Here is a 14,362-nt window from a genome sequence, read left to right as displayed (position 1 = left end):
GGAGCAGACAGAGACTGGCACACATGCGCACACACTCTCACACACGCTCACTTTTGAATACAGCACCACACAGACAGTCAATAACAGAATGGGGTGTGAGATTAAGCCTAAGCCCACCTTCTTTTCATGTGGCAGAGCAGCCGCTGCCCCGAGATCTGGCACCAGATGGCGCTGTGCCGGTTGGTGCCAGGAGATAATCGGGACAGATCGGGCTGCATTACTACCCATTATCTTCTAATTATTCTTGTGTGGAGCGCTGATCCTGCCGTTTGTGTAAGTGGATGGCACAGAGAGCCTGTCGCCCCCGGCAGCACGAAAATCCTCCCTACTTCCCTCACTCCCTCTGGGGAGGGAAGGCAAGATCAGCCAGGGGATGGGAAGGAAGAAGGAGCTGCTGGGTAAGGAAGCCAACCTGAGATAGGAGAGATGCGCCTTTGTGAGATCAAACATAGGCACCGGTTTTCATAAGGTCACACCAGTGATGTCAGAGTGAGGAGATCCTAGTGACCTTTGACCTTTGTGCCGGTCTCACATAAAGCATCATTGTATTCCTAGATGAGCATCTTTCTTCTGTGATGACTCTATAAAAGCACAATAAGGATACAGTTCATGTCTCCCATGCACCGTTTGTACTGTGCCTTTGTGGAAACAGGCCCCAACCCCCTCTACCCCAAAGGATAGCGCTAACTGCGCAGAGGCATATGGCTTACCATGTGCTGGGTCCCACATGCACACTCTTAAGCGCGATTCTACCCAGAACATCTTCGCTTAATTATCAGCATTTTGTTCAGCATCCTCCTATTTTGCATATTAATATCCGTCAGCTCAGTATGCAATATGAGGAGATGAAGGCTTAGGCTACGCTAAAGTACAGCCGTAAACACAGGCTTCACCGAGCAAGAATATACATGTTCAGTTGCATCAACTCCTACAGGGTCCAAGATGATGTGTTTGTTTTCAATACCTTTTAACCAGGTCTCGAGTGTGCCGTGTGTGCGTATGTATACGTTTGTCACAATCTTGAAGCGACATACGAGCTCTGTGCGTGGTTTTATTTGCAACCATCATGACCGACACAACATGCTTACCCACCAAGATGCACGTTTGCTTGCTCTCACGCGACGTATGGTACCCATCTTTCCGACTGACGTGTAATAAAACACGGCGTGGCATTGTTGATCAATCTCGCCAGCCCACGGGCCGCACAGCGAGGGCATGTACATGCAAATGAGAATAGCTAAATGCCACTGAGGGGGTGGAAGAGGGAGGCAATCACTTCAGCTGACAAACAGCACAGGAAGGGGGGAGATGCTAGTGAGACGGGGAGGAGGGAGGGGACGGGGGGGGGACTTGATATCCAGGGGGAAATTTTTAATGCAAGGTGATCCAAGAGAAATAAAGACAGCGAGCTTAATTACAGGAGGCACTGCGAGAGATTAGTTCATCATCACCACAGTTTAAAAGTACAGGTTAAAGAGAAGGAGCACAGCAACTACCATGCTGATAATTTAACTGAGTTAAAAAAAAAAAAAAAAAAAAAGTTCTCTATGTTTCTGCGTGTGTGGCAGTGGAAAAACCACAGGGCTCTGATTAAAATGTAAGAGAGGCTTCGGCTAAGACCTGAACCATTCTCCACCAAGCAGGGGTCAGGTCAACTGATCTGGGGGCCACTTGGGCAAATCCCAAACACAAACACAGCAGAAGAAAAGCACAGAAAGCACGCAGAGGCTAGCGGTAAAAAGAATGATAGAACTCGTCCATGGGAAGATGAACAGCCAGGGAGATCATGAAGGGGGGAGCTGATTAACCAGCTTTTAGATCTCTGGGAAATATCCGAAGGATTGTGCCTCCAGCTCCACAAATCCTGACCCTTAACGTTGAATCTATCAACCCTGGGAGCCCCTGTGCAACAATGAGAAGTCTATAAGCTGGTCCAAGCTGCTCCATTGACGGTTCATTAAGTGACAATGAGGACAGATAACTACTTCATTGCTGCATTGATTCTCTTTACTCTTAGTGAGAGCTTTTATCTTACGTCAGCCCAGCTTTGAAGGAGAGGGCATTCCTCCTTAACGCTAAGCCTCATTGGAAAAAGCAAGCAGCAGAGACTGAAGCAGATGTTATTCTCCTCACACATGTGGACGCTTTAGCTGTCAAACATGCATGAGCAATCTGTCTTTCATCTACCTATGACGATGAAATGACTGGGACTATACAAAGAGGAGAGAAATGGAGGGAAGTTCAATATTAAACCTCGAGCCCAGGGCATCATCCCACTTCAGAAGGCCTGTCCCTGATCAAAGATGGAGCAGTAGGTCAAAGATCAGAGAGCAGCTGGGTGGAAGAGAAATAGACAGTCCTGTAAATGAAGCCTGCAGGTTTGATCCCCCTAGTAGCCAGCATGCCAGCACCTGTTAACGAATACTTTTTGAGTGTCTCTGACATGCTGAGCCAACAGTCGCTTGCCTACTGTTGTCGAGCATCTGTAGTTTTTGTGGCTGACTCTGGTCATCAGCCTCACTGACTGATTACCATTTGTAGCTAAACTGCACAACAGTAAATATATATTTAGAGATCACTGAATATGAGAGTTAAACTTATTTCAGCCTACCATTAAAGAAGAAGTGTAATTGGCTAATTTCTGAACCACAAAAAAAAAAGAAGAGAAAAGCACAAGGTAGTTATATTTTTTATAGCTCTAACAACAGTAAAATCCTCTGACTTTCTCATGGTGAAAATTACTCTCACTTCCAGTGGGTGGCTAGTGATGACAAGTGATTTGTCTAGAAATACTGCAGCACAGGATGCCAGTGTCTAGACATTCAGTGCAAGAGTGTTCGGATTAGCGGTTCAGCTTATCAATTAAGCGATTTCCTCCTTGCAGTTCAGTTTTTCCCCTTTTCTGCCTCTGCTGAAAACCACAGTTTTTCATCACCAAGTAAAGTTGAGAAAACCTGTGCCAGTGGCAACTTTTTTTTTCCAAATGCAGATGTTCTGCAATTTGTAATTCAAATTTATGACAAGATTTTTTAATCAGAGAAAAGCTCAGTGTTTTTTCCCTTCTCTTTCCACTCTTTAGACTTTTGGTGTATCCAGCAGCTTTAAGTGCAGAAGAGAAGAGCAAATTCATCAATTTGTCTTTTTAGGGAATAGCTGCTTAAGGGTATATCCACACTAACATGTTTTCATGCTTGGGCCAACCATGAGGTCGAATTATTACTGAAACTAACTGACCAGTGCACATAGTCATGACAGTGAAAATCGTGTGAGTCATTGCAAAGCAAATATAGCAACATATTACAGCAGAAACAGAAGCATTATCCATCACCAGAGGAAGCTGTGGTAATTAGAAGAGTACTGATGCAAAAGGTGTGTAAGTCTACCTGAAATGTTTCAACTGAACTTTTGTATATCAGTGATTCTGCATCACTGTTTCCAGCAGATTGCATTTTTAGCCGTCCAGACTCAAACAAACCTGCAGTTTTTTTAAACAAAATGTGGTCAATAACATTTCCAACAATCACAATTTCTGGGCTTCTAAAGTGGCAGAGTAGTGAGGTGTAAAAATAGTAAAAGTTATGTGTTTAAAAACCAAATGTGTCGGTTTGGCTGTACCCCAAGGACAACTTGGTTTTCAGTGGCTTAAGTACTGCCCAAAAATATCTTCTACCTATTCAATAACCTGGTCTGGGTAACTTTTTTTTTTATTGTTTTTTAAAAGATCATTTATCAGAACCAACACATGAATACTCATGAATAGCTGCTTCTCCTGTTCCCCTCTACCTATAATTGTTATTTAATCATGTTTGAGTCAATGGTGCCTGTTAGTGAGCTGGTAATGAACCAAATGTGTTGCAGCACCCAGTAAATGTACCAATAAAATATGCATATTAGTCTTCGAACTAAGTGATTATCATAGTTGTTTATTACCATCTAAACAGATAGCTTTCCTAAAATTGCACAGAAGGGTTTCCATGAAAAATCCATGTTGTGGTGGTGGCAGTGGTGAGATTGGAGTTTAGGTCTTAAATTTTATTTTACTCAGTGTTTACTGTTGTTTTCACTCATAGTTTGGTTAGGTAGCAAAGCTACTTGGATAGAATTTGAGAAAGATGATGGTTTAGATTAAAATACATCAATTTAGTGCGTAACCGGTACCGGCAGACGTTACTGTAGCGAGAGGTGCAGATTGGGCGGCTCCGTGGAAACTTCTTTCCAATCTCCATCGGACTCTTGAACAGCACAGAAACAGATCCTATTCTGTAGGTTATTACACATCACTAATCAGTCAATAAAAATTTCAGTGCAATCAACATTTCTTTTGTGCAATAGTTAAGTGTTTTTTTATTTGTGTTTTTAAATTTGTACCATTGCTTCTGTATTTATTTATTTATTCATTCCACATGTCTCTTTTTAATCTTTGTACTGACGTTTCTTTTATATGTTTTTATGCTCATGCTCGTGCAACATCATTTCATTCTGCATTGCATCCTTGAGGTAGTGCTGAATGACAATGACAATAAAATTAATCTTGAATCTTAACCACATGTTCATTTTCTAGGTCACTTCAAGATTCAAATGCTTTTTTGAATATTCTTCTTCTTGGAGCCATTATCACATTGTTCTCAACCCCAGCTCGGCACCACACAAGGGTGCATTTGCTTTTAGTGGAGGTGGAAACTTCCTGCAAGGTTTTGTGTTCTCTCTCAAGATTGAGGTTCAAGAGAACAGCAGGGTCATTTTCACAACAAGAAGTCTCCCTTTTTTCTTTTCTTCTTCTATTGTTTTTTTCCTTTCTAGGCTGTGAGTGTCACTCAGCAGTGAGTTATGACCCGTGTGACGGTAATCAAAGTGAATGGAAGAGTGAGCCAGGTGGTAATTGTGTATTATTCAACTTACCAGGAGAGCACGCCACGCCGCTTTAGCCTGTTGATCGCTTATGTATAATTTAACGCAATCTGTGCATGCATTATGAATGAACAGGGTTTGCGAAGTGGCAATTAATGCCTCGGAGCTCGTAGCGTGCACATTGACTGTCTTTAGCCCATTTTCACTTTGCTCATTTCACTTCTATTGTTGCTTTTAACCCCACTCCTTCTCTTTCACTTCCTTCTCTTTTCCTCTTCTGTTCCCCAACCTCGGCTGTCTCCCTCTTTCTCTGGGAGTCAACTTTATAAAGGAGTGTGACTGAGAGTGAGTGAGTGAGCACTCTGGAGGCAGTCAATACCTTATCAACTCCTGCCGAACGCTGACACCTTGACGTCCTTGACAGCAAATTATTACTTTTTCATGACGCAACCAGGTGCAATTACAGCAACATCTTTGCGCTGTATCCTGCTGCTCCTGCAACTGTCAAAAGGCGTTCCTGGTGGGATCCTGGAGGAGCTGAGACATCAGTCTCTCAGTCCCTCCCAGATCTTGCAAAGACAGACTGACAGACAGCAATTGGGGGGACCAAGTGCAAAGTGAAAAGAGAGGGAGCCATTCAAGCATGCCCAAAGATTCAGTAAATAGTTGCATTCTACTCGAATTCCTTTTCTGGGAACACTCAGCGGTTTGTTTAGAGGGATGTTGACTGACAGTGAGAGTGTGGCAGAGTTTTGTTGTTGTTGTAGGTGCAGGTGAGCGAGCTAGCTGCTGCAGCTGCTAGCAGCCCAGTAAACAACCGTGTTTGTAATGTCATCACACGCGCCTCGCTTTCAGCACTTCACACCGTAAACCCTGTAGGCTTGATTATAAAGTTTAACCACACTTTAACGCACAACAACACTGAGGAAAAAAACAGCAGGTAAACCTCAATTAAGACTTCAGAGTGTCACTTTCTCCCCGTAGCGCTGCAGCAGAAGAAGAGAACACAAAGAGCCCACAAGCCTGTGATGCCACCCCTGTGAATATGGGGATGCTGGGTGGTGGGGGAGAAACTTTGCCATCCTGGAGGTAGATGTTGCCTCATGTCTCTTTGTGTGTTTGGTGTGTCCCCCCGGTTGGGAGCATAGTGGGTAGACATGAGGGCTGCGGTGGCAAGACTGTGAATGTGTGTGTTTGTCTACCTGTCTGTGTGAGCATGTGTGTGTGTGTGTGTGTTTTTGAAAAGAAGGACAAGTAAGAGGAAGAGAAGAAACCATGAAGGCGCTACAGAGACACCTGAGAGGCTCGTCTTTCATCCCAGACTCATCATCTACTGATCCTCACCCCTTTCTCCTTCCTTCCTCCCCCACTCAGCCAATTTCTTCAGTTTCCCTTTAACAGGCCATGAGCCTCACAGACATTTTTTTTCTTCATTTTTTTTAAAAGCACACATACAGACCTGACTTATGTAGGTAATGACACCTCAGTGAGCTATTGGTTTTTTCTCGGCCTTCTGTGTGTTTTTTCTTTCCTCCTGTCACCCTCCCTCTCCCCACCTTTCTTCAAGCATTGCCTTCCCTCGCTTTCTCTCCTTTACTCCCGCAAGGCCTCTTGCGCCCCCCCACCAATCCCCTCCTCCCTCTTTCTCTCTCTCTCTTTTTTCCTGTAGTGTCAGACACAGATTTATTCTGCTTGTGATGCGTGTAGAGTAGAGGAGTGTGAGTGAGCAGGGAAGGGGTGGAGTAGGGTCAGCAGAGGGGGAGGTGTGTGTGTACAATAAGAGATAAGATCATGGCTCCCCAGGGGCTTGTTTGGCCCTGTACCCGATCCATCAAACACTCGCTCCAAGTGCCAAGGTCAACTCTAATGAGCATTTTCTGGGGTCTTATTCGCAGCACCGAGCGGCCCCCAACTCACACACGCACACACACACATTCGCGCGACCCGCATGTGCGCACATGCTTTCTAAGCACACCTTGGACATACCTGCTTAGCTGTAGGATGGATGTTTGTGACAGGAAATATAGCATGCTTGCATGCATCCCAACAGGTATTTTACACAGAAATCAGGCATCCCTGCAGGAGAGCAGGTGCACAAGGGAGCGGGGAAGGGATGAGGAATCCATGTCTGGTGTGAACTGTGGCAGGTGCATCCAACTTCAGTATTTTTTCCCAATACGTCTGTAGCATCAGGCGTCAAAACTGTCAAGTATAGGAAGAGGACACTGGATGATTGTTCGCATTCTTGTTTACTTCTTTTACTTGTTTTACTCAGGTAAAGGTCTTCAATGGATGCCTGCGCAAAGACATCATCCACCTTCCTTAACATTGTTTTTTTAATTTTATTAGTAACTCTAAGATTATAAAAAAAACATCTGATTCCACACTGACTTTCATTTGTTTGGTCAAATAGATGCTAAATGATGACACAGAATTAAATATTCAAATTAAAAAAAAATGTTCTCAATCTATGGCACTGAAACTTAGTCATTATACTGGCACCAGTACTGAAAAAACTTAAAATAAAGCCCATACCTCTAGTCCAATCATCTCATCTGCTATGACTTTTCAGATGTGGTGCCTAGAAATAGCCTCACACTCATTTGCTCAACTGTTTCCCTTACTTTCTGCATCCCCAGGTTGTCTGCGCACTCGGAAAAAATAAAAAATGGTCCACTGCGCCAGGCAGGTGGGCTTTTAGTAGAAAGAGTCCCTCATCATCCCCTCATCACGTGCTGATGTGCCAAAAGTTGTTAGGGTTTGAAGGCTCATGGAGTGTGGGTGTGCGGCGGAGCATGTGGAGCATACTAATGAAGCAATAAAAGTCACGGTGGGAGGGGTGAGGGTGGGGGTTGGAGGCATGTTGGAGGGGAAGGTAGTGGCGAGTGGAGAATTGGGAGTCGCTGACAGGAGGTGTGATAATTGAGATGTTGCGACCCCACATATTACCTGCATATTGGCCAAATTAGGAAGCAGGGAGTTTAAGGACGGGACAGAGAGCTGGAGACCCCCCACAGTGATCCACCTTGTGTGTGTATGTGTGTGTGTGTGTATGTGTGTATGTGTGTGTGTGTGTGTGTGTGTATGTGCAAAAGTAGAAGAGAGTCTGACATTTTTTTTAGTAACTTCTGGTTAGTTAGTATGAAAAAAGTATTTGAGTTTGAGTTTGTAGTCATGGAATTAAAATGTAAGCTAGGCTAATTAGATGTGCTGTCATGGTATAAGAGCACTGATGACAACTGTGATATTTTAAAAATGAAATATTGACATAATGTTAATATTCCAGTGGGAACAGCTATCGGGTTGAATTTGCACAGTTAGAGATGTGCACAAATTTTGTGAGTGTAATTAATTTGCCAGCAAAGGTAAAAGCGAATTTTTCATAATTTTTCATAAAACTGATTTGAAGTTGGAAAAAATAATTCAGAAAAACTGAGAAGTTTTTCTGTACTTTTGAGGGTTTTTCTCTTGGAAAATCTTCTAAAATACATATATGTTTCCTCATTAACTATTAAATAATGTTTATTTAACATACTGGAAACAGCTTGTTGATTAAAGACAGCAACAAAAGATAACACAGTTTCTTTTGAGTATACAATTCGTCTTCCAATTTAAAGCTATATGACCACATCAAAGTGCTCCTCAGACCATCTAAGAGGCATGTTAATTAACTTCAAGATGTCCTAAAACTACTAATAAATATAATACAATGTAAGGCCAAAAACAACAACATCTAATAAAACAGAATAAGAATACTTTTTGGTGGTTAGGACCATTGTTGGGACAAAATGATTACATAGGTCTCTGGAAAGCCATAATAGGAATGTTCGAACTTCTCTGACATTACAAGATAATGATGAAATAACTAAAATAGTTTGCAGGAGCCAACGTAATCCGTCTCCTGGTGAAGCACACCATTTCAGGTACTTTAACAGGTTTCTGCAGCATCTTGTCAAGCACTGGGTTTTAATTACTTGTGCATATGCTCATTTGTGTGTGTCTCTCTGTGGAGGGGGTTGTCCTGAGTGACAATCATAATGTGATTCATGGAAGAAGCACGGCCTCTTCAGCGCCCCCATTTCCCCACACGGAGGGAGAAGGCCAAGGGCCCGACCCGCCTGTGTGTTCCCTGGCGGGACAGGGGGTAGGGGTGTGAACCTGGACCTTCTGCCTCTCCTGAAGGTGCAGGAGCTGGAGGCGAATGTCTCCACCGGCTCTCCACCAGCTTGTGTGTGTCTCCCTGTGGCAGCTGCAGGAGACCCCCTGCCCAATGCGAACCCACCAATATACCATCACTCAGGAGGAGACTACATGACAGATTAACATTGAACTATGACACAAATACATGTGGAAAACCAGCCTCTCTGACTACTACTGGCACATGTTTGGCTGCTGGAATGCACTAATCCCTGGTTCCACTTGCACAGAAGTGAAACTTTTCTGCTTTTCTCTGCGTTAGATCAATGTAAATGTGCACTTTTTGAACAAAACAAGCTATTTGAAGACATCGCCTCAGGCTCCGGCAAATTTACATGAGCATTTTTTAAACTTTGTATGGAACTTCTTGGGCTTTGCACTTAATGGGCAAAAAATAGGGGGGATAATTATTATTGCACTAGTTTGGGAAGTGTTACAGGTGACTCAGTCAAAATAGAAAAGAAAGGTGTTTAAATAATATTTGCCATTACTTAGTAAAAACCTATTTTCAATTAATTGTTTTAGGATGTACATTAAATAATACATTAGATTTGTTACTTATCTCTACTTTGAGTGACTTGATTGCATTTTTTTCTGCCTAGCGCATGTAGGAACAAAACATGTAGACTGGCTGTGTCTATAGTTAGAAGGCATTTGCTGTTTAAAAACACCTATGGAGGCTTACAAATCAAATGTAGGCAGAACTGGCTGCATGTCAGCTAATATGGAACAACATGAAACAGAGATAACATTAGATCTAAAGTTTGTGTATAAATGAGCACCATGAAGTCAATTACAAGAAATGACCATTTTAAGCAAGAAGGTGTAGTGCTAACGCAGATGTTAGCAAGTTTGGTTAGCAAGGGGCAGACGGTTTGGGTATGGAACATAGAAATTTTTTTTCAAATAAGAGAGAGCAAGAGAGACTCTAATGACCAAAACTGGAGCACAGATTCCTTAAAAAGGTTTATTTTTATTTTTTGCAATTTACTAACAACACAACGTTGAAAATTCCAGTTTGGTGCCTGGAATTTGCATAACATTTTCACCCTCACTAACCCCTGAGTATTGCATAGCATTAAGCCTTAATATAGCTTCAAAGTTAGTAGGAATACAAAGACGTTTTTTAAAAAAAATATCAGGCTGTAAACATGCTTATTTCTGCTATAAAGTTAGGCATTTTTTCTTATTTTGGACATGCCCCAAATTGTACAATTATTGGCTGGACATCTCTAAACGTTTTTCTGATATATACAATTGCACATTAGAGCCGGACCCAATAACTGCATTGTTTGGATCTTCCTCTTCCCTTTTACACCTCAGCCCTGCTGCACAAACTACAGTTTTGTTCGGAATGGTAATTGCTAAGAAAATTATCTTGACTCTTTGGAAGTCTGACACTGTATCTCAATTCAAAATGTGGCTAACAGAACTGACTGCTCTACTGCACATGGAGAGGATTAGGTATACACTAGAGGACAAACTTAGTAAGTTCTTTGATGTGTGGCAACCTTTTTTAGATCATGTATTAAAACAAAGTTCTCTTTGATCGATCGCAAACTCAGTCTACCACCCTAGCGTTTTACTTCTGTTTATTGCCAGTGTTGAAGTAGTATTTTTGATGCTGCGGTGTAATCTTTTGCCTTATTTGTGTGTTTTTGCCCTTGCTGTTGTGTTGTCTGATTATTTTTTTTCCCTTATATCAAAAATCTTAATAAACATACTTAAAAAAAAAAAAAGTTAGGCATTTTAACATGCTATTGGAGCCAGCCCCAAGTGGCCATTTGAGGAACGACAATTTTTGACACATTTTTCAGCCCATGCTCATTAAGTTAATAATGGATTGGATTTCATATAGCGCTTTTCAAGGCACCCAAAGCACTTTACAATGCCACTATTCATTCACACACTGGTGGAGGCAAGCTACAGTTGTAGCCACAGCTGCCCTGGGGCACACTGACAGAGGCGAGGCTGCCATATCGCGCCATCGGCCCCTCTGGCCATCACCAGTAGGTGGTAGGGTAAAGTGTCTTGCCCAAGGACACAATGACCAGGACAGAGAGCCCGGGGATCGAACCGGCGACCTTCCAGTTGCAGATACGCTTCCCAACCCCCTGAGCCACGGTCGCCCCTAAGTTGATTATCTTTGTTTCTTTTTCTCTGACATATTGGACTAAAAAGATTTGTTTTGACAAGATTTTACATCCATTAAGGTTGCTTAATGCAAAGTCATTGCCTGCACTGTATTTGGTTTGCTACTGTCGTGTTGTGTATCCTCAAAAAGCCAACTTCTACACATTCTCATCATTTACGCCACAAATTATTGAAAGGAAGTAATCAGATTACTGCTTTTGCACAAAAAATACCTAGTCTGGCTTAAGGGAAAATCTTTTTTTAATGAGTTACAGTTATCACTTACAAGATTGCAGGATTGTGGTTTAAAGAAATTTAGAGAATCTGAAACTTACTGCTAAAAGATAATGTGAAACAAACTGTGTTCAGATACACTTTGATGACCCAACCATCTGCCTGCATCTCCTCCTCCCAGTAAAATTTTATGGTTCTGTAACAACATCCTCATAATTCTGCATTTGCTGTTGTTGACGCTCAGAAATATGTCTGCCCTGTTATTTATGACTCATCACTATAACACACAAACACCTGGGAGGATTAACAACCAACTAAAGTGGTGATTAAAACAAAATATCAACAAAAGCACTAAAAGACAGAGCTCCTTAAACTTATGCGTCATGGTTTAGGTCCACTCTCTGGGTTAAAGGCTGGGGAAAGTTGGCCCTTGCCTGAAAGAGCTGGCATTGCTCATGAGGGACAGCTATGATGAATGGTCGTAGGCCCTCGTCCTCCACCTCCCCAAACCCCTCTTCATTGGCTCCTCACTCACCTCTCTGCCTCTTGGCAACATCCCTCCATCGCCTCTTATCCTCTGACCAGATGTGTTCATTGAACTCTGTCAAGAATAATAAAACACTGGCTTCAAGAGGCATGCACACCGAGCCAGCGGAGCAGGACGGGAGGGTAAGCTGCATAGTCAGATGCATGTGTGAACATGCAATAATGAAAGCTAATTGATCCAAATGAGGCATCCTAATTATTATAACAATCAATAGTGCAATGGTGTGATGCTAATGAGAAACACAACATACTGAAATTGTATTAAATGGTCATGTAATCACATTTGGATGTAATTTAACTGAAACATACCACGAAGACAACATTTCCTCTTTTTACCACATTTCTCTGTTAAACAAACTTCTCCACTCAAAACTGCTAAGAAAGGAGTCCTTCACTTAGCCACTTTGATAATAAATTAGCAAAATTTGATGATTACCAACAGATTAAGGTCATTACTTTGCTAGAAGAAAAAAAGAAAAATGGCTAAAATTGTGCAAACAAGTGAACGCGTGACCTGGTGTTTGCTGAACATGTCAGCATCGTGGACATTAAGCTGTCGCTGATGTCTGTGACATTTGATTTCACAGGAGAAGGAAAGTTTATGATGGTTTCCTCTAGTTGTGTGAGTCTCATTCGACAGAGTGTAGCAGAAAAAATGTCAAACACTGCTCATCCTGTACTGAACTCAAGTCCATTGATGGACGAAGAAGATGAAGAGAAACTGGGAAGGATGAAGGAGGAGGAGAAACTGTTTTTTTTTTTTTTGTGGCTCTGATGTTGCTGCTCAGGAAGCCCTCCTGGGACAGAATCAAAACCCTGCCTCTCCTGATACCCTCTCACCACAGGCGCCCGGTGACCACTCGCCCCCAGAGAGTGAGTTGGGATGAGAGAGAGGACGAGGAGAGGTGGCAAAGATGGAGGAAGGGCGAGCAGCACATTGATGGCTAGAGTGATGATTTCCTTCACACACAAATGCTCCCACTCATCCTCGCAACTCCACCCACCTCCCCATGGCCCTGGCCCTGCAGGCAACACATACACACATGCACTATACCTCACACACACACACACACACACACACACACACACACACACACACACACACACACACACACACACACACACACACACACACACACACACACACACACACCATGGTTAGGCCTCCAATTAAATCAAAAGTGGTTTGTTTTTATTGGTCTTTTGCGCTGACAAGTGGGCTATCATTCTGACGGCTCTACCTGTCAGTGAGCAGCTGAAAATCCTCCGTTGACAATGCCCAATGCTTCCAATTAGGGGAGAATCAGACTCCTGGCGCGCTAGCCATCTTTCCTCCCACCCCCCCTACCCACCCCAGGCCCACCTTCCCTCCCTCTTTTCTTCTCCACTCGATCCCCTACCATTCCCCTCTTTCCTTCTCACTCTCCTTCGTAATATCTCCCTCCTCCTACTTTCCTCTTTCTCTCCAGGAGAAGGGGGTCTGTCTCCGCTGCAAATTACAGACACAAAACGAAGGTGGTGGCGGTGCAGGCGCTGGGAGCTGCCGGTCCAGGGCCCTGTCAGCATTAATGAGACGATGAAGGTTTATTTCGCCCGCATGCATGTGCTAAATTCTTTCTTGTGTGACAGCTGACTGGGAAATGTGAGTGTTAACCTTATAAAAGATTCAGCGGGTTCTCATTATTTTCTGTCAACTCCAGTACCTGATGGCGTTAAGGTGCATCATTTGCATCCCTGACTGGTCCGAGGTGCAGCACCAGCACCAGAGCAAGCTTTTTTTTGTTTCCCCCCCCCCGCCCACCCACCCCTTTTTAAAACACTGTTTGTTTGTTTAAAGGAGTCATCTTTTTACATACATCCTCCTCGAAAGATGCGCTTTACTCGATGTTCCGAAACGATAGAGATGCCAAAGTTTATTCAAAGGCGACACACGTTTTTACAAAACATATCTAGATACATATTTAACACGTCTGCTCAATTGAGTGAGTAAATAAAATGTACCACAATGTTTCCTCTTTTTCCTCCTCCTTGCAAAACGATGGAAAGCTGAGAAGGCCCAGCAGGCATTATTAGTAGTAAAGCTTATGGACAGGAATCCAGTAATGCACAGTGGGGGTGGGGGTTAAAATAAAGCACATATCTGCAGATAGATTATTAACACTGACAAGTCAGTATGGACTATTATGATGAAACTGCACTTGGTGTCAGTTTATCATGTCTCAGGCTCTGTGTAAACCCACTGAAGCTTCTGCACAAAAGACTGATCAGTATAAAATATTTACATCCATACTGGCCTTGAATAATCTGAATTAAATTGAACTGTACAGCTGTCACTCCAGCCAGAGAAAAAACAGTCTACACTTCACTAAAATAGCCCAAGGGTGCCAATTTTGTTTTCTAAGTG

The sequence above is a fragment of the Oreochromis aureus genome, linkage group 7 (genome assembly GCF_013358895.1).
Source record: "Oreochromis aureus strain Israel breed Guangdong linkage group 7, ZZ_aureus, whole genome shotgun sequence".
Classification (NCBI taxonomy): domain Eukaryota; kingdom Metazoa; phylum Chordata; class Actinopteri; order Cichliformes; family Cichlidae; genus Oreochromis; species Oreochromis aureus.
Note: the sequence above shows the minus strand (reverse complement) of the source record.